The sequence below is a fragment of the Chlorocebus sabaeus genome, chromosome 4, assembly GCF_047675955.1.
Source record: "Chlorocebus sabaeus isolate Y175 chromosome 4, mChlSab1.0.hap1, whole genome shotgun sequence".
NCBI lineage: Eukaryota > Metazoa > Chordata > Mammalia > Primates > Cercopithecidae > Chlorocebus > Chlorocebus sabaeus.
In genome coordinates this window covers 56965637-56993530 of record NC_132907.1, presented here as the reverse complement: position 1 = coordinate 56993530, position 27894 = coordinate 56965637, and the positions used below count along the sequence as shown (strand labels likewise).

At 41.3% G+C, this 27894-nt stretch overlaps 1 long non-coding RNA gene across 1 annotated transcript; it reads left to right on the top strand.

Moving 5' to 3' along the window:
* The first annotated feature begins 1758 nt into the window (after positions 1-1758).
* LOC119621468 (uncharacterized) lies at positions 1759-27894 on the top strand. Its single transcript, XR_005238046.2, has 4 exons — positions 1759-1884; positions 22485-22710; positions 26534-26879; positions 27763-27894. It is a non-coding gene; the product is annotated as an uncharacterized lncRNA (long non-coding RNA).

The following is a 27894-nucleotide window of genomic DNA, read 5'->3' as shown; positions in this document are numbered from 1 at the left end:
GCTAATCCTGGGAGGGGCAGTCTCCCCCCAGCCAGCAAGGTCCCCAAGATATCAAAGCATCATAAAACACAGATAATAAGAAACATGATTAATACAAAAATTTATTTCTATAGAGACTGGACTAGAAAATTCTGAGAGGCTTTTCACCTGTACCAAGTCCTGGTTTACTCTTCCCAGCAAGACTATGAAGTGGGTTTTATCCCCATTTTACAGAGGAAGAAACTGAACCTCCTTGCCCAAGTCAGCCAGCTGGCAGGTGAGGGATTAGGGGCTTAATCTCCAGTTCCGCCACTGCACCTTGGGGTTTATTAAACCACACAGAGAAGATAGTTTGGCTCCATCTGCTGCTTGAGGCAGCATTGAAGTTAAGGCCCTTGGAATGTGAATGGCAGTAATTAGGTCTCTGAGTTTAGGACCAGGCTGAGCAAAGGAAAGGAAGTTCATGTCTGGGCTAGTGCTCACAGGCCCTGCACTTCCTTTATTCAGCTGGGTGTCAGCAGGGAGGGTTGACTTTTTTATCTTAAGCTAAGCTTCCAATTTGGACATACATCACCATCCAAGGCGAGGCCTGAAACCTTGGGTGTCTGTGAATTTAACATGTTTGTAGCTGCTTGAGGCTGCTTGACAGGCCAATGTCAAGGTTATCGGGGTGGCCAGGCTGTACCCATTGACATGTGTCTGTAGCTGGACACTCAAGCCAAACCCAGTGGAGAGTGGTCCCAGGAGTGGGGAGTCAGCCCTGGCAAGGAGTGTGGTTGGCTTGAGAGGGAGTGAGCACAGTTTGATTCTGTGTTTCTTTCCTTCCTCACATGGACAGTTCCCTCATCTTCCTGTGCATGGGTGATACACCAGAGACTTAAAACTTTGCTACCTATCTATTTTAGATTGCGTGTTGAAAGCAGAATTGCTGAAAATATAATGTTGCTTCAATGACTGCCCAGTGGCACCCTTCCATTCCAAGTAGGATGCCTTTAAGTCATGTAACAAGGGCCAGCCAAGGGAGACTGCTCTTTGGGAGCAAGACCAGCCACAATGTCCAGAGGAAAGTAGATTTGAAGTGTGTGGGGACTCTAGAGCTAGACCATGGGCCTTCTAATCTTACCATCGCCACTTCCTGACTGTGACCTCAGGCAAATGACTTAATAAGAACGAACACTTGACAGATTTGCAAAGCCCTTTACATAGAATAACTTGTCTAGTCCTCAAAATCAAGTCTAAGGAAGGTGGAGTATTGCCTCCATTTACTGAAGAAGAAACTGAGGCAGAGGAGATTACATAACATGCAAAAGCCGGACCCTAATAAATGGCAGAACCAGTATTCAGATTCCTTCCTGCAGTCTGGCCTCTGTGTCCATGGCTTAACCACAACCAATACACTTTCCTATTGCACTTGAGCTTGCAGCATGTTCATTTCCTCATCTGAGAAATGCATGTGATAATAACCCTAGCTGCATGGGGTTGCCGAGGGATGTATTGGGATAGCATGTAGAACGGGTTTGACACAGACTAAGTGTTCAGTAAGTGTTAGCTTTTATTATTCATTATAAACTGCTGTGTCCTCCACTTTTTTGTATTGGTTGTTTTTCCTCGTGCTCCTTCTCTGGGGCTATAGAAAGTGAGAAGAACCCGAGGGCTTATATTCTTAGCTAAATTTAGAAAAAAAAATCCTAGAGCATATAGTAGCTGTATTAATGTCCACTGTACCTTCTGACCTTGGTAAACCTCTGATGGATTCTCTCCCTGCACAGTCTCACTCCCCACTGAGCCTGAGGCCTCGCATATGACAGGATAAATCAAGAGTTGTGAACATGCAGGAGCCCTGGTGGGACCTTGGGTGGCTGACCTGTGACAGCGCCTGGGCGCTGAGGAGGCTTCTTCTCTCAGGTGGGCTTATTGTTTGTGCTGTGTCTATTCCATTCTAGCCTGCCCCTACCTCTCAGTGCCACTGAAGCTTGGAGAGGCACAATGATGGTCCCCCAGGGAGGAGAAGAGCAGAAAACTTCCTCTGGGTGGATTCTGTGCAACCAAAGGAGGAAACGGGAATGGAGACAATGAGCCTGGCTAATTTTCTAGGCTTGTTCCCATAATCTAAGTTAACACTTTACATCTCTTAGTCCATCCCTAACCCCGACATTTTTCTCCCTTCAATTACCCTAAAAGGGTGAAACAGATTTATGTGACCACATAAAAGAGTGTAATTACATGTAAGGAAATATTCTTGTCTATAAAAGTGACTAAAAGGTAATGAGAGGGTGAAAAGGCTCCATCCATGACTTTAGAACCTTTAAAAAAAATAGTTTTCCTTAGCCAGGCCTGGTGGCATGTGCCTGTAATCCCAGCTACTCAGGATGCTGAGGCAGAAGAACTGCTTGAACCCAGCAGGCAGAGGTTGCAATTAGCTGAGATTGCACCACTGTACTCCAGCCTGGGCGACAGAGTGAGACTCTGTCTCAAAAAATCTCAAAAAAAAAAAAAAAAAAAGTTTTCCTCATTAGAAGAATATACATACAGTTCTATTTTGAAAATATAAGAAAATATCAGTCAATTCTCCTTCCATATTCCAGAAATAATCTTCTAATATTTTGAAGTGCTTTTTAGACCCATTAAAAGTTACACATATAAATATGTATTTTTCAAAAAATTGGGATTATTCTGTATTACAGAAATTGTCTTGCTTACATGTTATCTCATAAGAATTCTCTCTTGTTATTATATATTTTTAGAAACACAGGAGCATGGTAAGTATGAGGGCAGGTAGGTCCTGGTCTTGCATGGGTTTGCAGCATGGAGTCAGGGTAATGGATCAGGAAACCTGTGTGGAAATCATCCTTTTTCTCTTTAGTGGACTAAGGCAAATCTAGTCTATTTAATAAATCAAATTTTAAATTAAAAGATTAATGTTATTACTTAAAGAAAATAAAGTCTAGAAAAAAATTAACACTGTTTGTGCAATGCATGTTTCCATGATAAAATTCCAGCATTGATTTTGGAAGGTCATTTCTGAGTGTGGGCAGGGTGGGAAAGGCAAAGGAACAGAAAGGAACAGAGAAGGAAGGTTGTGAGTGTGCCTGATGGAGACCCACAAGGACCTGGGAGGTGGGAGAAGGGGGCTGGGGGTCTGATTCAAGAGGGACTGACAGCTCACTGGGCTTGAGTCATGCCCCTCAGCTGTGCAGGTAAGCTAAGAGAACGTGTGATGACAGTCAGTGCTGGCCACCAAATATTCCAGATCTACTTCCAGGTACATGGTGGGGTGGTGGCTCCTGGCTGCCTTGTGGTTTGTATGGCCCTGTGGTATGTTCTGGCCAGTGCAGTGTGAGTGGAAGTGCATCACTCTTAAGTGGAAGCTTTAAGAGCTGGTACAGGGCTTCCCATGTTCCCGCTGCCACTGTGTTTGGTAAGGCCCCAGAGGTGGCAGACATCTTTGGGTCCCAGAGCAAGGACAACACAGACCAGAGTCCATAACTGACCTGTAACAGACACCTTTCCTTTGAAGGAGGCAGCATATACTTGTGGGTTCTTATAGGGAGCTGACTTGATATAGATGGGCGCTCTGGTAATGGTATTTGGTCCTGTGGACCCAAATATTAATTCAAGACAAAAGATGGAAGAGACTGAGCCTCAAAAGAGGCTAGAGCCATTGTTTACAATAGAACCCACCAGAAAGAAGGTAACCCAAAGGTAATAGTGGGTTCCCAGAAGCCACAGGGAACAGACTTGATGTGGGCCAAAGTGGTAATGACCACATGACTAACTGCAGACTCTGGGGTAGGACCCAAGGGAAGATTACAGAAGTGTTGGAGAAGAAATTTCAGCCTTGGGTCAGAGAGGGTGAGCTAGGGTTCTACCTGGAGTGGCTAATTTTATGTCTCATTCTGGCTATGGTGCCCAGTTCCAGTTGTTAGGTCAAACACCAGTTCAGATGTTGCTGTGAAGGTATTTTTGTAGATGTACTTAATGTATACAATCACTTCACTTTAAGTAAAGAAGATTACTCTTGATAATGTGGGTGGACCTCATCTAATCAGTTGAAGGCCGTAAGAGCGAACATGAGGGTTCCTAGGGATAATTAAAAAAAAAATCTCTCTTTCTGTTTATATATTTTTAATTACAGAAATTAATATATAATATATATTTCTATAATTATAAATATATAACAAATATATATCATATTTCTGTAATTAAAAAATATTTTCTGCAACCTTCTCAATGCCTGTTTTTAGCAATGCTTCTGTTCTTATTCAGTAAACCTCTTTAAAAAAACGAAGAGATATGTGTGCATATTTTGGACACAGTCACTTGGGAAGAAATCAGGAGTCTAGCTTTTCTGAACAGGGCCTTTGGGGAAGCAGAGTCCAGCTCCTGGAGCCTAGGGAAAGAAGAGGGATGGGAAGTGTGTGCTCTGGCTATAGAATGATAAAGCCCTGCTCTAAAGAAAGAGCCACTTAGTTTTTCAAAAACCTCCTTTTGCCACACTTCTCGTTCCCCTTAAATCATCAGATCTATTAACCAAAAGCCAAGTTGCTCTTCAGGGATTTGTTTTTCAGTTTAAAAAAGTCTTTTCCCATCCCAAAACTGTTCCATATGTGTATCAAGGAGCTATCAACTTGAGTTCACATTCTCGTGATCACATTCCTGGGGGGACAAACCACAGGACAGAAAACAAAATATTTATGGCAATTTTCCTTGGAAATCAAGTGGAAATTTTCAGGGGACTCTGTTCTGCAAACATGTAGCAGTTGAAGGTACCATTGGGAATTGGGTCAATTTTGTACCTGCCTCCTCTCTGGGCGCCATCTTTCTCTCAGCTCTCCCCTCAGGCCCTCCCCTTCTCTCTTCCCTAAAGCCCCCCGACATGCCCTTTTGCTCCTCCAGCTTGCTGTAATCAGCCCCTCTATACCCACCAATGTCTGGACAATCCTCTCCTCCCCCATTTCCTCCTTGAACCGTCAATCTTTTCTTGACTCTAGCCCCAAAGCCTTTGACTGGATTCATCACAGTAATGTATAAATACACCACTGCTAATGTGCTAGCTTCCTTCATCTAATTCAAGGAGTTACCTAGCCCCATTAAAAACCCTTGGTCCTTACTTACTTCCTAATGGAGATCTAGGATGGGAGCTGTCGCCTCGCAAATTCCAGTCATCCACTGGTGTGCAGGAGCTACCTCCCATGGGCTTATGAGAACTGGTAGTTAAATATTCAGAAATTTTGTGAGTTGGTCATTAAACTGTTGGTCATTTGAAATTATTCATTGTGAGAATATTTGTCCCCTTGGAAATTGTTAAATACCACAAATCAGAGCTTTCTTTTTAATTCAGAGAGCGAGCTTACCAATATATCACTGCACTAACTCCTCATGTGCTATAAAGTGTCAAAGTGAAGTGTCACAAACAAATTTCACCAGCCAAAGGGTGCCGGGTGTGAGTTGGAAATTGAAGTGGAAGAGCTTCTTACCTCCTGTGTGGACAAGATGTGCTTTTATCGTTTTTACCTTTTGTCTTCATTAAATTTTATGATTCTTTTTATGACTTTAATTTGTGATTATGACCTGCCATGTATTTCTTGTTTAAATAGCCCTGTAATTGTTTCCTTCCCCTTTGGGAAAGATGATGTGTTTTATAATAAGAGAAATATTTTAGGAACAACGTACCACAATTAAAATTAACATATGCCAGGGTGAATCGTGGGACACCAAGGAAGACATGTTTTGGTTTATTGAATGTTAACTGGGTCTGAAGGAAACAACTGAAAGGTCAAAATGAGCCTGGAACACTTGTTTATTGAGCATCCAAAGAGAACCTCTCAGAGGTGGAGAGAGGTCAAGGCCAATTCTATTTTTTTTAAGGCTTCTAGAATATAAAAAATGTGAGAAATGCCATGTATATAGAAAGAGCCCTTTAAAAGGATGAGAGGTTGAGTTCTGGAGGAGCAGATATTCCTTTTCTAGAATCTATCATGGTTAGAACATAAAAACAGTGACTTTTTGTAGAATAACTATTGGCCTGTCTACCGCTTCCCAGACTGTGGGCTCCCTGAGGACCAAGATTATATTCCACACCTGTAATTCCAGTCTCTGGCATAGTGCCAGGCACTGAATCAGTGCTTCCATAAATGATAGTTTTAAAAAAGAAAGGTATGAAGGTATGAATGAATGAATAGAAAGGGCAAGAGAGGACGTCATGCGGTGCTGAAGTTGGTGAGGTCTCCCATCTCCAGTCAGTGGTTCCTAGACTTTGAATTTCATAGGTGAGTGCATTTTCAAATAATTTTGAAGACTGATATAGGACTTCCAGACTTCTTATTTTGTCAAATAAGTCAATGGCTACTATCCCCTACGACTAATGTTTTACTAAGAGAAAAATATTTTAATATAAAAATTAGTAATTTTCTAAGAACAGAGATAGCAACTTTCTATTGATATCTGTTGATAAATATATTGATATCCATCTATATTTTATACCTTTGGATATGTCTTTGGCATATATCCATGCTGGGTATTGGAGAACTTGAATCTTGAGGCTCTTATCCAAGTCCAAAATCATTTTTAATCAGCCCTGCTTCTGATTAAAATAGCAAAGAAAAAAATTAGGTAATAATCATAGGCACCACTTATTGATTGTCTACTCATTAAGTGGATATAGATTATTCATTGTTTGGCATATGAAGCAACAAATTTGAAAGCCATCAAGGAAGTGTATGAGACTGGGCCACTCATTGAACATCTGCAAATCAAGTATGGTCTAGCCTTGGATTCTAAAGATATTGGTAGATGGGAGGGATAGTTCTGCTTCTTCTCTGCCCTTTGGGTTTATATGGATAAAGTCATCTTGGGTGATCTTAAATTTGAGGATTTCTGAGGGTTCTCAGGGTCAGCATTATGCACAAAATGCACTTGGAGTTAGAGGTTAAAAACATCTTAGTCCTGGCAAAATGCCTCGGGGGCAGTGGGAGATCAGGCTGGATGGCTAAGGTCTGCTTTAAGAGTGTGGAATGCTGGGTGAAGGAGAACGGGCTGAAGTTCTCCATATAATTAGAAACATCAAATACTGCTTGTTGCTTTTTTTTCTTTTTTAAAAAAGGTAACATGATAAATGGAAGTCTTCCACTCTGTATAGACCCAGCTTTCTAATGGGATGGTGCCCGTTTCCTTCAAATCTCAGCATGTGCATCTGGATCACCAGACCCAACTGCCAAGAATGGGATGGATTAGCTTGAATTCTTTGGCCACTGAGTTCATGCATCCTGGAGTTTAGGGCCTGAGTATAACTTCCGTGAGAGAGAGAGGATTGCTTTGAGCCTCTTTCACTCAATTTTGTCTTTAAAATTTCGGGAGAATTATTTTCCAGACAATGGATGGGACAAGCCAGTATGTTTAGTAGCCATCCCATTAAAAAAAAAAAAAAAAAAAAAAAAGAGGCTTTTTGCAATAGGACCAAATGGAGTGAAATTATTTGTGTGATTTGAAGAAACTGCTTATTTCTGGGCTGGCTGATGCAAAACAGTTTACATCCTCCTATGGTGATTTTATCCCCCAAGGAGAATATTACTTACCTTTACTGACAATACTTTAAAAATACTCTCATTTCAAACTCAGTATGAATAGCTGGAAATTGACATGTGGCTGTGTGATTCTCTTGGGAGTTCAGATCCCCTAGATGAAGTACAGGAGGGAAAAGATACAAAAGAATGACAGCTTTAATTTCAGTAGTGCACTCATCATGAGTGCACATCAGAATTGCACCTTGCAGAACTCTTTGTGATTTTGAATCTTAAGTTTCTCATTAGTATGATCAGTTTGATCAAGCCTACATATATTTTTAAAATTACTATTTTCTTCTATTATTCTTCGGAGCAGAATTGGCATGTTTTATTTGAAAATTAGAATGAGTTGAGGCAGAGAGCAAAGCCCAAAGTGGGGCTTCTTTCGCCCCAAAGTGTGATGAAGATTCAATGACTAATTCTTTAAGACAGTAATGTTGAGATCTTGGCCACAGGATGGATCTCTCAAGCTGTCCTGTCAGGCAGTCCTGAGTGTAACAGGCTCAGTGACCACAGGCAAGGGTGACTTTAAATACAGATAGACAGAAGGTTGTGGCCATGCAGGCAACTCTACCTGGTGCCTGGAATTCTTCATGCTCAGGAGATAGGGATTTCATGATGATGTTTGATCTAGAACACTTGACATATAATTGACCAAGCAGAGTGCAAGAGAAACCCAAGTAGAATGAGTGGAGGGCAGAGGAGAAAGACCCTGGGGACAGCATGGCCGAGAGACTGGGCAACCCTCCCCTGAGTTTGAGACACACAGGAGGACTAGCAGGGTCAGAGGAGGGAGCTGTGGGCCACCAGGAGCTCTTGTGAAAGTTACCTTCTGATTCTGCCCCTTGCAGAAAATGCCCCTGACCACAGCCCCTCTTCCGCAATTTCTCTTTAATAGTGATTAAATGTGTTAGCCAGAAATATCATCAGATTCCTAGGTGGGTTCTGAAGTAGGAGCAAAGAAGGAAAATCTGAATTGTTTTGCTAGAGGACTTCTAGAATAATCTGTTATTCTTGGTAATACACTTTTAGACTTTTCCTATAAGATGCCAAGTTTGTTATCTAGTTTTAAGTCCTTTTTAATTGACCCATCTAATAATATTCCAGGCCCAGCAACATAGCTTTCACAAAACACAGAATTCTAAAATGTTACAGAAAGAAAATTCTTAGTCATCATCTGACCCAGAGGTTTTTGAAGTGTTTTCTTTTTTTTTTCTTTTTAAAGCAGTGGAAGCTTTGCTTCAAAAAGAAACCAAATGAAAAAGTCCAACATAAAGTCATTAGAAAATGGAGCAGCTGTGGTTAACCCCAGTGGTTCTTCTGAAGTAGTTGAGAAAAGAGGATGAAATGATTTGCCTAGGGAGTGATTCAGCAGCCCCCAGAATCATGGATGCTGCTGCTCAATTCAACACTGTGTTCACGGCACCATGTGGTATTAAATAGTGAACTGACAAACAGTCCACAAGTCTGAGCTGGAGAACTGCTGGTGTGACAGTTTAGTATGGTGTTGCTATTGTAAAGCTACAGAATATTTAGTCAGTATGTGTTTTTGTATACAGAGGAGGGAAAGATGAAACCTAGGATGGGGAGTTTTCTTGTAGACCTGATTCTGGGGACATTGAGAGGACAAGAAATGCTTTCATATAATGGTGATGTTTCATTTTTGTTGGTTGGTACTCATAATGTTTTATACTTTTTGTACATATTAAAGAGTGTGGACAACATTGGTGTACAGATTAAGAATAAAAGTATGAACATCCATGTATCTACCCCCACCCTGCTGAAGAATGACAATATTTCCAATAATATTGAACATCCCTGTGTGTGCCCTGGTCCTATTAAATCCTCTTGCCTCCTCTAGCCACTATGATGAATTTTGCATGTATATATATTTGCTTTTCACAATAGTTTTAATGCCATATCTGCATCTCTAATCAATCTGTTGTTTAGTTTTGTCTGTATTTAACTTCACAGAAATGGAATCACTTATCTTGCTTTTTTTGGTCAACTTCATATTCTAGAACATTTATATCATTGTAGAAAGTTCTGTTGGGCTGCATACCTCTAGATATTTGTCTGTGATGTTCAGTGGAGATTTATCCACGATGTTGATCATTAGCATGTATTACTGTATAATGTTCTACTGTTTGATAACCACAATGCATTTATTCATTTTATAATTGCTGGATATTTGGTATATCCAAATATACCATTAGAGCATCCAATTAGGAATCCAATTAAATCCTCCAACAAAATACTCCAACAAAATACTTCTGTTAATAGTGTACCTGTCTTCTGGTGCAAGAACTTCTTAAGGTTTACACTCAGGAGTAGACATGCTGGGTAAAGCGTGGGAACATGTTCAAATTTTACCGGGTAATAACTAACTCCCTATTTATTTGATGTCATGTGCTTAGAATTGGATTAACACAATCCAATTACATTAAATGCAACCGTTGGCTCTAGACACACTATCATCAGTGGAACAGGCAAGGTCGGTTGGTCTATCTGTCTCTATCTATCTATCTATCTATCTATCTTAGTGAACATACCATTCCACCAAGAATAGATCTTTACCAATTACTTAATAATTATTTGTGTCATCTTATGCTTTTGCTTCCTCAGTGGAGGTAACCACTATCCTGAATCTCATCATTTTTTCTTAAAAAAGAGTTATTTTCTATAAATAACCTTGGGCAGTATGGCCATTTTCACGATAAAAAACTGCTTTAAAGTTCATATGGAACCAAAAAAGGAGCCTGCATCTCCAAGACAGTCCTAAGTCAAAAGAACAAAGCTGGAGGCATCACGCTACCTGACTTCAAACTATACTACAAGGCTACAGTAACCAAAACAGCATGGTACTGGTACCAAAACAGAGATATAGACCAATGGAACAGAACAGAGTCCTCAGAAATAATACCACACATCTACAGCCATCTGATCTTTGACAAACCTGAGAGAAACAAGAAATGGGGAAAGGATTCCCTATTTAATAAATGGTGCTGGGAAAATTGGCTAGCCATAAGTAGAAAGCTGAAACTGGATCCTTTCCTTAATCCTTATACGAAAATTAATTCAAGATGGATTAGAGACTTAAATGTTAGACCTAATACCATAAAAACCCTAGAGGAAAACCTAGGTAGTACCATTGAGGACATAGGCATGGGCAAAGACTTCATGTCTAAAACACCAAAAGCAATGGCAGCAAAAGCCAAAATTGACAAATGGGATCTCATTAAACTAAAGAGCTTCTGCACAGCAAAAGAAACTACCATCAGAGTGAACAGGCAACCTACAGAATGGGAGAAAATTTTTGCAATCTACTCATCTGACAAAGGGCTAATATCCAGAACCTACAAAGAACTCAAACAAATTTACAAGAAAAAAACAAACAACCCCATCAAAAAGTGGGCAAAGGATATGAACAGACATTTCTCAAAAGAAGACATTCATACAGCCAACAGACACATGAAAAAATGCTCATCATCACTGGCCATCAGAGAAATGCAAATCAAAACCACAATGAGATACCATCTCACACCAGTTAGAATGGCGATCATTCAAAAGTCAGGAAACAACAGGTGCTGGAGAGGATGTGGAGAAATAGGAACACTTTTACACTGTTGGTGGGATTGTAAACTAGTTCAACCATTATGGAAAACAGCATGGCGATTCCTCAAGGATCTAGAACTAGATGTACCATATGACCCAGCCATCCCATTACTGGGTATATACCCAAAGGATTATAAATCATGCTGCTATAAAGACACATGCACACGTATGTTTATTGCGGCACTATTCACAATAGCAAAGACTTGGAATCAACCCAAATGTCCATCAGTGACAGACTGGATTAAGAAAATGTGGCACATATACACCACGGAATACTATGCAGCCATAAAAAAGGATGAGTTTGTGTCCTTTGTAGGGACATGGATGTAGCTGGAAACCATCATTCTTAGCAAACTATCACAAGAACAGAAAACCAAACACCGCATATTCTCACTCATAGGTGGGAACTGAACAATGAGATCACTTGGACTCGGGAAGGGGAACATCACACACCGGGGCCTATCATGGGGAGGGGGGTGGGGGGAGGGATTGCATTGGGAGTTATACCTGATGTAAATGACGAGTTGATGGGTGCAGCACAGCAACATGGCACAAGTATACATATGTAACAAACCTGCACGTTATGCACATGTACCCTAGAACTTAAAGTATAATAATAATAATAAAAAAAAGAGTTATTTTCACATAGATGTATATGGTAATATGTATGTGGTAATTATGATGTTAACAAATTAAGCCTTAGTAGCTTAAAACGACAATGATCACTTATTATCTTATAGTGTCTGTGGGTCAGGAATTCAGAGAAGGGACATTTGGGTTGCTTGTCTTTGCTCCACAATATCTGAGATCTCATCTGAAGGCTTGACTGAAGCTGTAGGATCCACTGTCAAAGTGGCTTACTCACATGGCTGGCAAGGTGGGGCTGGCAAGGGCTGGCAAATTCCTTCCTCTCCATGTGGGCCTCTCTCCATGTGGGCTTCCCCACAGGGCTATTGAGTGTCTTCATTACATGACAGTTTTATTGAGGGGTTCAGCCATTATTTCTCTTACCCTAGATTCCACTTTAGGGTGTAACATGATGCAAGTCATAACTTTTCTTCATTTTCTTGTTGAAGATACATAAAGGTCTTGAATTTTCGATAAAATCTAAACTATTCTTGTGGTGATGATGACAGAAGTGGGTAGTTCATCCTTTTTTGCTAATAAGTGGAATGAGGGAGCCAGTTTCTCATAGTTGGTGGAGGTTACAGGGAATACTGTGGGCTCACAAATCACTGCTGCTAGCCAAGTGACACTGGCCACCAAGTTTGAACTCTGGATGAAATAAACATCAAGACATAGAGTAAGAAAGAATAACCCCCCCATGCATTCGATTAAAAAATCCCTTCTTGCACACCAGTTCAGTTGTTTCCATAAAAAACCCAATATATCAATGAATAAGATTATTTTATACGTTTAATATGCAATGTCTGAAAATCTAGGGAATATTTTGTCTTGGATTTCCAGCTTCATTCTCTAAAAACACATACATCACTTAGCCATCTGAATTAGGGATCCAGGTGCACTCCAATCCAACAAACAAATTTCTGTAAATTATTTTACAAATGTTTGAAGCCACAAGAGCCTATAAATACAGCCAAATTGATGTTCAAGCCAGACTCCGTCTCAAAAAAAAAAAAAAAAAAAAAAAAAGAAATCTCTAGGCCCCAGGAGGGTAGCTACTATGTCTTTCTAGTTCTTCATCATACTCTCTGGTATTTAGCTTAGTGCCTGGCACATAGTAGATGCACAAAATAATTGGATTACTAAATTATTATGTACTAAAAGAGTGCCTTGGAGTTTTCTTTCTATTTATGGCTATGTGTATTAAGTGGAGCTATTGGGCTTTATATCTTACTTGTCAATACCACCAATGGTTATTTAACTCTGAGAAAGTGTTTAGCATAGCTTGGTCTCTTCCTTGGAAAAAACAAAAATGCAGATTCAACTAGGTAATTATGGTGGAAATGAGCATCTGGGGAGATGGAATTGGATTCCTAATTGGATGCTCTAAGAACGTTCATGCTTGAATTCTTCTGGGGTGAGAGAGTATCACCCTCCAGATCTTAAGAGTTCTTAAAAGGGAGGTGTAGTATTTCAGAAACAACCCTTTCAAGCCTTAATGCCTTTCATCAAAGGCTTTTAAAGCACTTTGCCTTTAACAGGGCCCATGCCTACCTCCTGCCCAGCTTATACACATGCTTTCCTTTGAGGTCAGTGGAGGCTAATAGTGCTGAGAAAACAAGTGAGTGCATGTAGTGGTAGTAGAGGCTGCAACCTTGTCGTATTTCAGTCTTGCATGTGAGTGTGCACCTGAGACTTCAGAGAAGTCAGCAGAGGCCAGAAGGAAATTAAGCATCAGCACCAAAGAAAACCAGATGCCCAATGAAGGGACCTCAGGTCTAATAATTGGAGCCCTCTCAAAATGGAACAGTTTACCACTGGAGGTAGTGAGGTCCTCATTCTTGGAGAGACTCAAGCTGAGGCTGACTCACCACTTGGTGGCAATGCTGCAGTGGTGGGGGCGAGCAGGACCCACATGCGAGATAGGGGAACCAGTTTATGATCTATGAGAACTCTTACCCTTCAAGTCTGAGTCTATTAAGTTAACTCTGCCTCTCCTTTCTGGAATGGGCCATCAGAAATCTCTGATTTACTTGGACTCTCACCTACTCACATTTCTCCTGCTACTCAAGTTTAGTGAGAAAGAGGCAAATGACTCCCATTGCCAAAAGTCTAGCTGGAATCAGATAGGAGTTCAAAAAGGAGCTTCCAGAATAGGTTTTGGGACTAGGGCATACTCACCACTGATGTTCTCAGCGAGGACCCTAAGCCCAGAGGAGTCTGAATCACCAGTGACTTGGTTGGTTTCCTACTGTGTGCTTGTCAAGGCAGGACATGGGCCTGGTAGATTTTATCATGGTTAATCAAGTCATTAACTGTCAGTGTTGAGTTTTCTTGGCCATCTGTGTCTGAATGTGTTTGCTTTAGGGGAATAACTGTGATTGCTTAGTCTAGTGAGTGGTTCTCAAACTTTTGCAGGCATAAGAATCGCCCCGCGGGCTTGTTTCAAGACAGACTGCTGGGCTCCACCCTCAGATTTTCTGATTCAGTGGTTCTGGGGTGCAGCCAGAGAATCTACCTTTTTAGCAGATTTCCAGGTATATTAGTTTTCAATTACTGCTGAAACAAATTACCACAAAATCTGTGGTTTAAAACAACACAAATTTATTATTCTACAGTTCCGGAGGAGGGCAGAAGTCCAAAATGGGTCTCACTGGGCTAAAATCAAGGTGTTGGCTGGACAGAATTCCTTTCTGGAGGCTCTAGGGGAGAATCCATTTCCTTACATTTGCTGGCTTCTAGACGCTGCCTGAATTCCTTGGCTCATGGCCCCTTTTCATCTTCAAAGCCAGCAAAGGCTGACTGAATTTTTTTTAGATGCCATCTCTCTGGTTCAGACTGTCTGCCTCCCTCTTCCTCATTTAACAATCCTTGTCTTTACACTGGGCTCACCTGGATAATACAGAATAATATCTTTATTTTAAAGCAAAATGACTAATAGCCTTAATGTCATCTGCAAACTTAATTCCTCCTTGTCATGTAACAATATATTCACAAATTCCAGGGATTAGGATGAGGACATCTTTTGGCAAGGGTCATTATTGTGCCTGTCACACCAGGTGATACTGATGTTACAGGTCTAGGGACCACACACTGAGGACCTCTGGTTTAGTGATATGAGGGACTGCCTAGAGGGTGCATAGTTATTGGGAGAATTGTTTGTCAATAAAAGTGAGCAAGAACGTGAATGTCTTATGGAAAATTGGCATTTTGTATAGTTTAAGATTTTATCAAACTATTATGGAAAATACTACTTTGTAAAATGTTAATCCCAAGATCCTTGTGGATATCCAAACTGAAGGACCAAAGGCCGATTTCTCACGACTCTAGCACGCTGCCCTTCTGTCGTCCCCCATCAGTCTCATTCACCACCCGCACCTGATTGGCTTTGCTCTTGTGATGGTCACTACCTGCCATATTGTTCTCTTGCTCTTTACCTAGTGAGACCCTGCCCCTTTGGTTTGACTCCTCTCCTGGCCATGATGCCTTCTCTGATTGCTCTACTTGAAAATTATCTTGTTTGCCAGTTTACTAGATATTCTCACACATGAAATCATTTGGTTCCCATAACAGTGCCATGAGGTGGGCAGTCTGTCCATTTCATAGAGAGAACAAGGCCACAGCAAGTTTGAATGAGCTGCTCAGGTTCACCCAGCACTCACAGGTCTGGGGACTTGGCCTGTAGTGCCGTGAGTCTGAATCCAAGCTTGTCCAGCTTGGATGAAAGATAGGCATTTCAGGGGAACTCCCAGCTGGTGAGTTCCTGGTTAACTGACCAAGTCTTGGCCTCAGGTGAGCAGCATATCCTCTGGAGGACCTGACTTTCTCTTTAAGTTCTTTTCTTGTCCATCTATGTCCAAGGGCAATTCTCTCTTGTTATGGTGCTCTTTATTGGGTAGCTTTAAAAAAAAAAAAAAAAAAAAAAAGAAAGAAGCCTCTCGTAAATGAAACTAGAGCTCCTTGCTTAGGAGTTTAACTTGTCAAATATAAATGCTGTCATTTTAATTATTATGTGCAACTGAGATGAGCTGCTGTCGTTCACAGCTTCTTTCCTGGAGTTTTAAGGAAAGAGACTCTTGGATAATGAGAACCAGGATTTAGGAAGAAGGTTTTTTTTAAAATCAGACATTAATAGCTGTGTGTTTTCTGCGATCTGTAAACCTTGTGTACCATGACACAGGTGGTCATTTCTTTTACTTTAAAGAAAATAATCATATGGCTGAATCTGGTCTGGGTGAAAGGTTATATGATTAGATTAGGTCCATGGGATAGGAGAAGCAAGAAGAGGGGCAGAGACCTATGAAAAATTATAGCCTGAGGGTAATGATTTTGTAAAACAAATGTATGACTAGATGGTGATTCAGCCCATATTTTTTTTTAAGCAAGTATTTAATTTACTGTTGGGTGAATGGGAGGGAAAACAGTGAATGAACATGGGATTAAGACATAGACCCTTACACCTTCTAATCTTTGCTATCACCTGTCATCCCTGGAAAACTCCCTGAGCTCTCTGCATTCATTTTCTTGAGGCTGTGGATGGATAGGCTGGGACTGATGTTTACCTGCCTGTTTGGAAAGCTTGTTGGGTCAGTTCCCCTGAGTGGTCATGAGACAGTGCCCAGCCCAGCAGGTGTGTCCCTAAAGTGCATCTGTCATCAGAAAGGGAATTCCTCCTTGTTGCAAATGAAGTGTGATTGCTTGTCAGGTGAGTGAGCACCCGTGAGCCCTGGGTCCCTGCCAAACTTGTGTGGGTTTGGGCTGTTGGAAATATTGTGGGATGTAAGGGAACATTCCTCTGTTAACCCGGGGAGTGAAAATTCACTATAGTGTGATTAATACAGTGATGAAAGATGCATTTCCTTCATATTCTTAGTTGATACTTTGAACGTTCAGAAGAAATGTTAAATTCATTGATGAAAATATAAAAATTTAACAGTTCTTAATGTACTCCATCATGTCCTTAAGCACTGTCAGAACACAAAATTAACATGTTAAATCGCCTCCTGAGTAACAGCCAACAAACATCCTCAAAATAGGCTTCTCAATATTTCACTGGTTACTAAATCAAGATATTTCTAGAACAAGAGACCCAGTTTAAAGATCAATAGGGAGTAGTAACATTGCGAGATGGTGTCCTCACTCTGCCGTGATGATATGATGATGATAAAGAAAATAAAATAATTCACATTTATGGAGCGTTATATACATGTATTACCACCTTTAATCCTCATGACAACCCAATGAGGTAGGTGCTATAATAGTCCTCATTATACTAATCAGGAAACTGGGGCTTAGAAAGCTTAACAAACTTGCCCAAGGTGACCCAGCTAGTGAGTTCCAAAATTGAGATTCAAACCACCAATCATTCAAGAAACAGTGCCTTATTTAGGTTTCTTTATTTTATTTTTATTTTATTATTATTTTCTGAATCAGGGTCTGGCTCTGTTGCCCAGGCTGGAGTACAGTGGGGCAATCTCAGCTCACTGCAACCTTTGCTTTCCAGGCTCAAGCTATCCTCCCACCTCAGCCTTCTTAGTAGCTGGGACTACAGATGTGTGCCACCACGCCCAGCTAATTTTTGTATTTTTTGTAGAGACAGAGTTTCACCATAATACCTAGGCTGGTCTTGAACCCCTGGGCTCAAGGGATCCACCCACATTGGCCTCCCAAAGTGTTGGGATTACCGGCATGGCCACCGTGCCCAGCCTTATTTAGCTTTCTTATACTGCCAGGAATCGTCACCTATTTTCTTCCTTCTTTCTTTCTTTCCCTCTCTCCCTCCCTCCCTGCCCACCTCCCTCCCTGCCTGCCTCCCTCCCTCCCTCCCTGCCTCCCTCCCTTCTTTCCTTCCTTCCTTCCTTCCTTCCTTCCTTCCTTCCTTCCTTCCTTCCTTCCTTCCTTCCTTCCTTCTTTTTTTTCTTTCCCTCCCTGTCTTCCTCCCTACAGACTTTGTTCTTTTCCATGTCTATTCATTCTTTTTTTCTATTGTTTGATTCTCCAGCCATTGAGTAAGCACTTGCTATGTGCTAGGCACATAGATGTTAAGCAGTAAGGATTTGAAGATGAGCAAGACTCAGATCCTATCTGCAAGAAATTTGCAATTATCTTTGCTTCATCTCAACTTTCTCCACCTCTTCTTTCTCTTACCCCTCTCCCCCTTATTTTCATCATCATTGGCACACATAGCAGATGACTGGGGCTACTCTACCAAGACTTCTTAAGAATTTTCCCTTCCAGTGAACACTACCTGCTGAAGGTGGAAAAAGCTAGAAGGCAACTATGTCCTAGTCAGAGGAATTCTGACAGAAGAAAGGCAGACCTGAAAGGAAATAGTGCCAAAAAACAAAACAAAACAAAACAAACAAACAAAAAAAAATGAGCAAGATGTAGACTGACTGACAGCCAGAGGCTTCCAAATGAGAAAGTGCAAAGCTGGTGAAGGGGAAAATGGTGTTCAGTCCATGATCATTCCCAGGATGATAGTGATCTGCTTGTAGGTGTCTAAAGGGTGTGTGCACACAGGAAAAGAGGTGATTGGGCCAAGTTCTTCAGATTAATCTACCAAAGAGATAAAGGAAAATAAGGAGGGGAGGAAAGAAAATGATTTACTGCAATTTCTAAGTAGATTTTTTTTTTTTTAGTAGACATTATATGTCATTTCAGACTTGGGGCCTGCTCATGAAAATCCAGGGGAGATGTCCTTGTTTGAACTACTTTTAGACATTCACTTTGCTTTTAATATCAGTTGAATGACGTAGTTTATTTAAAAAACACAATGCCCAAGGGACCTAGAAAAACTCCTCTGCAGTCATATGGGCTTCAGTGGCAGAACACAACCTGGTTCTTCCCATGTTTTATGCCATTTATTTCACGTGTCCAGAATTTAATGGAATTGGATTCCATGAGAGGTACGGCCAGATCAAGTGAAATCATGCATGGAAAAGCCCATTCTAAATGATGAAAACTTGAAGTCACTTTAAGATCCTGACACCTGAAATCTTATCCTGTTTAATTATTTTCTTAAAATCGTCTGCTATGAGCATGTATTTGTAAGTAGAAGCTTTACAAAGACTTCTAAAATGAGGGCTAAATGGGATTTCTGCATTTGTAGGTTTTTGCTTTTTAGGATTGGCTTGAACCACTGTGTTCCTGGATGCTTCTTCCCGTGCAAGGCCTCATGAGAATCAAGAAGCTTCGCATCAGCTTCTGTTCCACTGCAGGGGCTGCAGTTCTCAGGGGCTGCATTTGTCAGAGTTCTCCAGAGAACAGAGTTCAGAAGATATCTATGTATATATACATCGATAGGGTATAATATGTATACATAGTGGGATATATATGTATCTCTCCATGTACACCTACACACACACACACACACACACACACACACACAGACAGAGAGGAGAGAGGCTGGCCATGGTGGCTCACACCTGTAATCCCATCACTTTGGGAGGCTGAGGCAGATGGATCACCTGAGGTCAGGAATTCGAGACCAGCCTGGCCAACATGGTGAAAACCTGTCTCTACTAAAAGTACAAAAATTAGCTGGGCATGGTGGTGGGTGTCTGTAATCCCAGCTACTCAGGAGGCAGGAGAATCACTTGAACCTGGGAGGTAGACGTTGCAGTGAACCGAGATCGTGCCACTGCACTCTAGCCTGGGCAACAAGAGCGAGACTCCTCTGTCTAGGAAAAAAAAAAAAAAGGGAGAGAGAGAAAGAGACAGAAGAGATTTATTAAGGAATTGACTCATGATATCATGGTGGCCAGCAAGTTTGAAACCTGTAGGGCAGTCCAGCAGGCTGGAATCTCAGGCAGGGTTTCCATGTTGAAGTTTTGAGTCAGAATTTCTTCTTTGAGAAACTTGAGTTTTTGCTCTTAAATCCTTCAACTTATTAGATAAGGTCCAATCATAATGAAGGATAATCTACTTTACTTAAAGTCTATTGATTGTAAATGTTAATTATGTCTACCAAATACCTTCACAGCAACATTTAGATTAGTGGTTGACCAAATAATTGGGCACCATAGCTCAGCCAATTTCACAAATGAATGAGCCATCACAGGTGTCAGGAGCCCAGGAGTTTCTGGGGATTTCATCCAGAGCAGAGGGCTGACAGGGTCTGTTTTAGAACTAAAGGCAAACCCATGTTGTGCAGTTGTGGGAGCATACCCTGCCTGGTGATGACTTCTTGCCTAAATAATGCCCACTGTCATGGTGGATCAGCCTAGTTAGTCCATGGGGCTTGGCCTAAAAGTGGGAGAGATGGAGCATGGGAGCCCCATTTGGCATCTTTGTCTATATTTTTAAAAGGCCCCCCTTCTTCTGAGTGGATTAATCCCCAGCCAGGATGTATGACTTGGTGAGCCCTGGACATCATCCCCCTAAAATACCTTAGCCAGGTGTCCTTGTGCAGCGAGCAACCCTCCCAGCTGTACGTGTTGGCCTTGTCCAGAGAGAACCAAGCCACATTTCTTAGATGAGAACCTGAGTCTGGATATTGATGAACTTGCTGAATTGTGTGTCCTGGGTAATCTTTAATTGGGAATCCTGGATTCTAAAATTAGAGTCTGAGTGGCCTGACTACCCATGCTACATGTACCTTACTCCCTGGGTGAGGGAATCAGAGGAAGTATGCATGGGAAAAAACTGCCTATCCAAAGACTCCCTCTCCATACCTGTCAACTCACCAATTTCAGAATGAATTGGATTGTAAAATAAAAATGCCTTCTGAGAGTGTTACCTTATCATATATTTAGCAAGAATGACTTCATTCAGATGATGATGATAACAATTATTTGTAAAACATCTAGTGGTTTCAAATACTCATATTATTTGATCTCCAAAACCACAAGGACTTCATGGCTGTTTAGGGCTTACTTGAGGAAATTTACATTTCATGATTTAATGAAGCATTATTTTTGTAAGCATAATTTTTATTAAGTGAAGCAAACATACAGAAAAGTGCATAAATCATAAGTGTACAGTTCAATGAATCTTCACAAACTGAATATATCTATGTAACCCCCATCCAGATAAAGAAGTAGAATATTTCCAGTACCCCAGAAAACATCATCCTCTTAAAAACTTTGATGCTAGACTCTGCCTAAAGAGCCAGTGTCTAAAGAGATAATTCCAAAATCAGGTCTCAAGGTGAAAATGAAAAATTATAGTCAAATCTGTGGACAAGGCCAGGGTCATTAATCTTTGTTAGGCAAGTTAGGAATAAATTAAATAAGTACTAAATATTTTCTTGCCTTTATTGCTTTAAAACCTTCTCTAAACCTTAAATAATGTTTATATCCTTCGACCCAGTGATTTTGTTTTTTGGAGTCTAGCGGAGATTCAGAGATTTCGGTGGGAGACAGAAATTGGATTCAACCTAAGTACCCAGCAATGAGGGCTTGGTTAAATCTGTTTTTCACTGACTGATAGATAAATGGAATATTACACAATTGTTAAAAAATCAGAACCCATGCTTAAATGTTCATGACACAGTGAAAAGTGAAATGGAAAGATATAAGAATTGTACACATATTAGGCAATATGAATTTTATTTTTGTTAAAAATGTCTGGATCGGGCATGGTGGCTCATGCCTGTAATCCCAGCACTTTGGGAGGCCGGGGTGGGCAGAGCACAAGGTCAAGAGATGGAGACCATCCTGGCCAACATGATGAAACCCCATCTCTACTGAAAGTACAGAAATTAGCCGGGTGTGATGGTATGTGCCTGTAGTCCCAACTACTCAGGAGGCTGAGACAGGAGAATCACTTGAACCTGGGAGGTGGAGGTTGCAGTGAGCCGAGATGACGCCACTGCACTCCACCCTGGCGACAGAGCGAGACTCTGTCTCAAAAAAAAAAAAAAAAGTCTGAAAATATTAGATAGCAATACATGAAGCAAGTAATGGTGATCTCTAAGTGTGAAATTAAAGGCAATTATAATTTTATTTTCATGCTATTTGTTTTACTTACTGTTTATAACTTTAGAATTTTTAAATGAGCTAAATGAGTTTGTTACTTTAATAATAAAATATTCAGAACTTCTTTATAAAACCATATTTACCTTTGATGTATGTTCACTTATTAAATAACTCTGTTTTGTCAAAAACAAATAAAAGGCAAACAATCATCCTTATTTTCTTATCAGGAAGAGGCACAGCAATAATATATTTTCCCAAATTCCACACCCTTGGCTGATGCTTTCAGCCTCACTTAAATTATTGCCTAGTTCTTTTGATTGCTACACAAACCTTTGAAAATAAACCGGAACAGCAAATGACATGGAGATAAACCAATGCCAGGTATTCTTGTTATCTTTGCCATTCCAAAATGCCTTAGGCACCATGAAGAAAGTATTCACTTACCTGCAGGATGGGTTTCAAAGGATGTGGGCTTCTGTTTTCTAATTTCTAATTGTTTCCACTTCTTCAAAAACTGATCATCCATACATACATCATATGCTTGGTAATTTTCAATCAGAACATTCCATTTCTTAATTATTTTTATTAAATAGGAGAAAGAGTTAAATTTTTTCTTTTTCCTTTGCACTTGAAATCCATACCCAGTATATAGCCAGTGCATGCTGAGGTGTATTTGTCCACCTGTTCAAGTGTGGTGGGTGGGAAGGTCATGGACTTGGAGCTGGGTTTTGTAACTTTGCAATCTTGAGAAAGAGAGCCAACTTCTTCATGCCTTTGTCTCTAGGAAATGAAAGCCCAGAGACGAGATGATTTTTAAGAGTTGAACTGAGCTGCAAGCATGTGGATCATATAAGTGTTAACAGAGGCAGACAGAGAAGAGAGACCTGCCATGAAGTGCTATGGTGGGAGGTGTGTCAGCTCGGGGGTGGAGGAGTCCCAGGTGGCCCCAGGAGAAGAGGCCTCTGAACAAAGAAGACAATGCTTGGGTTATGGTGGAGGGGATATGGAAGGTGAGTGTTTTCTTCTTATAATTCTAGAATGGTAGGCCTCCAAGAGTCCTCAGTGATCTTCCAACCCAACAAACTCATTTGAAATATGGGAAAATGGAGTATACAGCAAGTTAGAGACTTGACCAGGAAAAAGGATCCAGTTAGCAACAGAGGTGGGATTTGAACAGGTTTTCCATTTCCAACCTCGCCATTCTTTCTCCTGTCTCTATTCCAAATTGAATGACTCTCCAAGGGTACCAGTGGGAAGTAAGCTTCTTTTCCCCAAACCAGGCACTTTTTCAGGTGGTACAGCCTTTCCTTAAGAGCTGTAGCTCACGAGCCAGTTTCAGATGCCAGTGTTAGCTGCTTACTCCTTGGGGTCTCCTAGGCCAGTCCCATAGTTTATTACACAGCCAGGCCAAGAGTTGGAGAGACTAGTTGCTGAGAAATATAAGATTTGAGGGATATTTTGTGGTTTAGATTTCCCTCGAAGCAGAATCTGAAATGAGGAATTGAGGGAAAGTCGTTTATTTGGTAGGTGATCCTAGGAAACACCACCTGGGAAGTGAGACAGGGAAGAGGAGGGAGGAAACCAATAAATGATATGTTATCAAACCAGTCACCACCATGGGCAACTGGACCTCGGTTCTGCTAGGGAATTTAAGGAGACCATGTAGAACAGATACCTTAGAGCAGGGTTTCACAAACTTGGCACTGTTGATATCTGGGGCTGGATAATTCTTGGTTTAGGGGATTGTCCTTTGTGCTGTCAGATGGTTAGTAGCATCTGGAACCGTACCCATTAGATGCAAGTCGCATCTCCTCCCCACCCCTCCTCCTACCTGTTGTGACAACCTAAAAGGTCTCTGAACATTGTCAAATGTCCCCTGGGGGAATCATTTATGAAGGACTGAGAAACCACTGCCTTAGAGTTATCCCATTTAAGGGACAAGGATGCTGGGGCATATTTATCCTCTGACTCCCTGTCTGCCACTGGTAGCAGGCTATTTCTTGGGGGCACTGACCCTCTGGAATTCATTGACCAGGCATGCTATCTTCATCAGAAGAAAAGTATTCAGGTCAAGATTTTCAGGAAAACAGCTCTTGGCATTTAGAGGAGAGTTCTGAATGTATATGAGTGGGGCAGAGAAAACACCTAAGATTGTAGTCATTTGGGGATCTGCTTTATCATTCATTGATTTAGCCATCATTTCTTCACCATTCTACAAATGTTTATTAAGGACCTACTGTGTGCTAGGTGCCAGGCACAACATAGGAGATTCAATGTCCAATGATGAGCAAAAAGTGGATACAGCTCCTGCCTTTATGCCTTTTGAAGTAATAGTCTAGAGGAGCAATGAACATTAATCAAGTAACAGAAATGAATTTTTAAATCATATAGTGATAATGCTATGATAAACTACAAAGTACTGAAATAAGTCATAATACATTGGCTATTCTTCCAACACCCTGTCTTCAGGGCATTGGGAATTGTCATTCCCTCTATCAGGAACATTTTTCTTACAGGTAGCAGAGCTTGGTTTTTCTCTGTATTTAGGGTATAGTTACAGGTCCCCTCTTCAGAGGAGCTTCAGAGACCACTTAACTTTGACCACTTTATCTAAAATAGTTCTTGGCCCTTTCACCCTTTACTTTGTTCATTTCATGTTCATAGCACCTGTCATACCTGACAGTGGTATTTTTATTGTTTATTTTTTGTCCCTCCCTGGCATGTCAATTGTCTCATTGCCTTTATGTTCCTACCAACTAGGTCAATGCCTGGAACTTAGTAGGTATTCAATAAATACTTGATGTATGAGTAATCGAGAGAGATTGACTTGGTGAGGTCAGGGAAAACTTTCTTAAGGCAATAGCAATAAGCCAAGATCTAAAGACAGAAGGAATTACCTGGATGAAGGGGTTAAGGAAAAGCATTCTAGATAGCAGGAATAGCATGTGGAATGGCTCTGTGGATAGGAAGAACCATAGAGATCCTAAATAACTAAAAGCAGGTCTGTGTACATGGAACAGAGAGAGCCTGGAGCCATTAGTTAGGATTTTAAGCTTCAGAGTAAAAACAACAGAAAGCCATTGATATGTTTTAAGCAATGGAAAGTTGTACATGGGAAGGTAGAAGAAGAGTGGAAAACACAACCAGATTTTTGTTTTAAAAAGATCATCTGGTTTCAGGGTCTGGAATGCTGGAAGGAGCCAAGAACAGACGCCATCTTGGTGATGTGTTTCATCTTCAGGACCTGAGACCCATCTGGTCAAATATTTGTGTATATATGGAAAATTTTAGGTCCTTTGTTAAAAGGAGCTCATGAATATATGTCCTTGACTTCCCAGAGATGGAAAAAACTATTTTCTCCCCCAAAGAACTTCCAAATAGTGCTTCTAGCCTATGTTCCTCATCAGTGTCCATGTCTCTTGGATGTCTCTAGTTTTGGTTGAGGAATGAGGAACTGTGGTTGTCTCCAGCAGGCTGATTCATCTGCTGAGCTCCTAACTTCTTAGCTAATATAGGGAAACCAACCCTTGTCCTAGACCCTGGGCTTTTGTGGAGGACGGTCTTACTGTTCACAAATACTTTGCCTCTTCCATGGGAAGATAATCTATCCCTGCCTGTTGAAATTGGGCATGGACAATGACTTGCTTGGTTGTCTAATAAAATGTGAGCAGAAACGATATGTGTCACTTCTGAGCCAAAAGTTTTCAGAGCCGTGCATGGTTGGCCATGTTTTCTCTTGCCTTTGTAGGCATGCAATAAATGTTTGTTGAAAAAAGATGAATAAAAGGAAAGAGCCCCAATTAGGAGCTGGGTTAGCTAAGGCCTATTCCCAGAGTTTCCACTAACTAGCTGTGGCATAATCATTTTGCTATTCTACTGGCCATAAATGGTTCTTTGTTATTTTGAAATAGAGTCTCCCTCTGTCACCCAGGCTGGAGTGCAGTGGCACAGTCTCTGCTCACTGCAACCTCCACCTCCCAGGTTCAAGCGATTCTCCTGCCTCAGCCTCCCAAGTAGCTGGGATTACAGGCGCACACCACCATACCTGGCTAATTTTTATATTTTTAGTAGAGACCCTGTTTCACCAAATTGGCCAGGCTGGTCTGGAATTCCTGACCTCAAGTGATCTGCTGGCCTTGGGCTCCCAAAGTGCATAAATGGTTCTTAAGATTTCTTTGCTTTTTTGAGACGGGGGAGGGTCTTGCTATGTTGCCCAGGCTAGTCTTGAACTGTCGGGTTCAGGCAATACTCCTGCCTCAGCCTTGGAGTAGTTGGGATTGCAGACGTCAGCCACCATGCCCAGCTCAGGATTCTTTCATTTCTAAAACCCTGTGCAGATATTGCAAAAGTAAAGTGATGATTTTTGGATGCTTATTGGAAGTCTTGTTCGTGGGGGGAAAAGACTTGGGTGGGAGTAGGGAGCACTGATTGGCAAGTTATTTTGTGTTTTTAAAACAAAAATCGCTCTTCTGGGTGGTGCACTATTCCCAGATTTTCTCTGGAACCTGTGTTCCATCACCTTTCTCAGACTCCCCCCACACTCCCCCTCAGGACATCAGAGGAAGGGCCCCCGAATTCATTCTTGCAGCAAAGAGCCTCAAGACTCTCCTCAGACCAGGAAATCAGGGACCTGTTCCTACAAATTGCTGTCAAAATGTTTTCTTAATATGTGTTTTGGTGACCTCAGTCCCTGGAGGCTCCTCCTGGGGGCGATAGAATGCCTTCAGAGGGGGAACTGACAGCCCTGTGTTGTGTCTGGGCTCGTGGGAGGCCATTGCTGTCTCCATTGGAGCCAGATGTTTTCCCAGTCCTTAACCTGCTGTGGTTTCTTAGCTCAACGTCTCCAGTGCGACTCTCCCACACACCCAGCGCCATCTTGTAGACACGCTGATGTTTCCGGACCGCGGGCGCCCAGCCTGGAAGAGCGCTCCACACTGAAGTGGAAGGAAACTTCACACTTAATTCATCAAGTTCAAACTGAGCTGTGGTGAAAGGAATGGGGCGGAGTGAAAGGAACACCCACATGCCCCAGAAGACCCCAGGGCATCGCTGCCTTTCAGCTTCTTTTGCGTTTTGTGCAGCTCGTGTCACATTCCAAGGACACTCAGCTCTGCGCACATGCACAGAGGGCCGCGTGTGTCCCGGGGCGTGTTACCTAAAACCACGCGCTGACCTCCAGGTCAGGAACTCTTGAGTATTTAATCTCTCTGCCGTTCATGGCTACCTGGGTGGCCTCTGAAATATTACTTAATGTCTCTGGGTTCTGATTTCCTCAATTGTGTGGTACCCAGTGACCTCATGATGACATTACACTATCTACGAAAAATGGCGCCATCTGAATGTTTAGTCTTTACCTAGAAGTATGAGGAGGGGTTTCTTGCCTGGGAATGATCCTGTGAAGCTGGGGTCACATTTTATCTTCTCAGTTAGGGCATGGATTAGTACCACAGAAGGTCATTCGTCAAGAAAAAGGAAAGCTTCTCCCTTTCCAAAAATGAAAGTAGTGAAACTTACATTTCTCACTTTTCCCTGATTGCTCAGAACTAAATATAAAATTTAATTGGCAAGTATGTTAGCACTTATTTTTAACATATTTTCTTTTGGTCATAATTTTTAATTTTATTAACCTTACTGATTTGACAGTCAGGGTCAAATCTAAATAAATAATAAATATTATTTATTATACAATAAATAAATTTCTGCATAGCTTGAAGGAACCTTGTGGATTGTGAAATCCAACTATGTAGTTTACAGATTAAGCAGTTAAGATCTGCAGAGAAGGGACTGGACTAAGTGTCATCAGCTTGTTAGTTCCAAAGCTGGGTGGGAAAAGCAGTTCTTCCTTCTGATTCTTAGACAAATAATTCATTCCTCCATTCCATAATGACCATTCTTAGAACGTGATCTTGCCTGTAACAATAGGGACAAAGCAAAATAATTGTCTTTGAGTTTCAGGAACAGACTTTTTAGAATTAAATAGTTTCAGGTACATGTCATAGGGAATTCAGTTGATTTGTCCTGGTTAGAAAACACTTAGGTCACACCTATGCTTGTGACTCTAGGTTATGGGTTCTTCTGGAGTCTTCTGAACCTGCCGGGCATTGCTGACTGGATGAAAATTAACAAAAGTCCATGTTCAACCTGATGAAAATTAGCAGCAGTTCATCTTAATTTAATTGCCACAGCATGCAGCT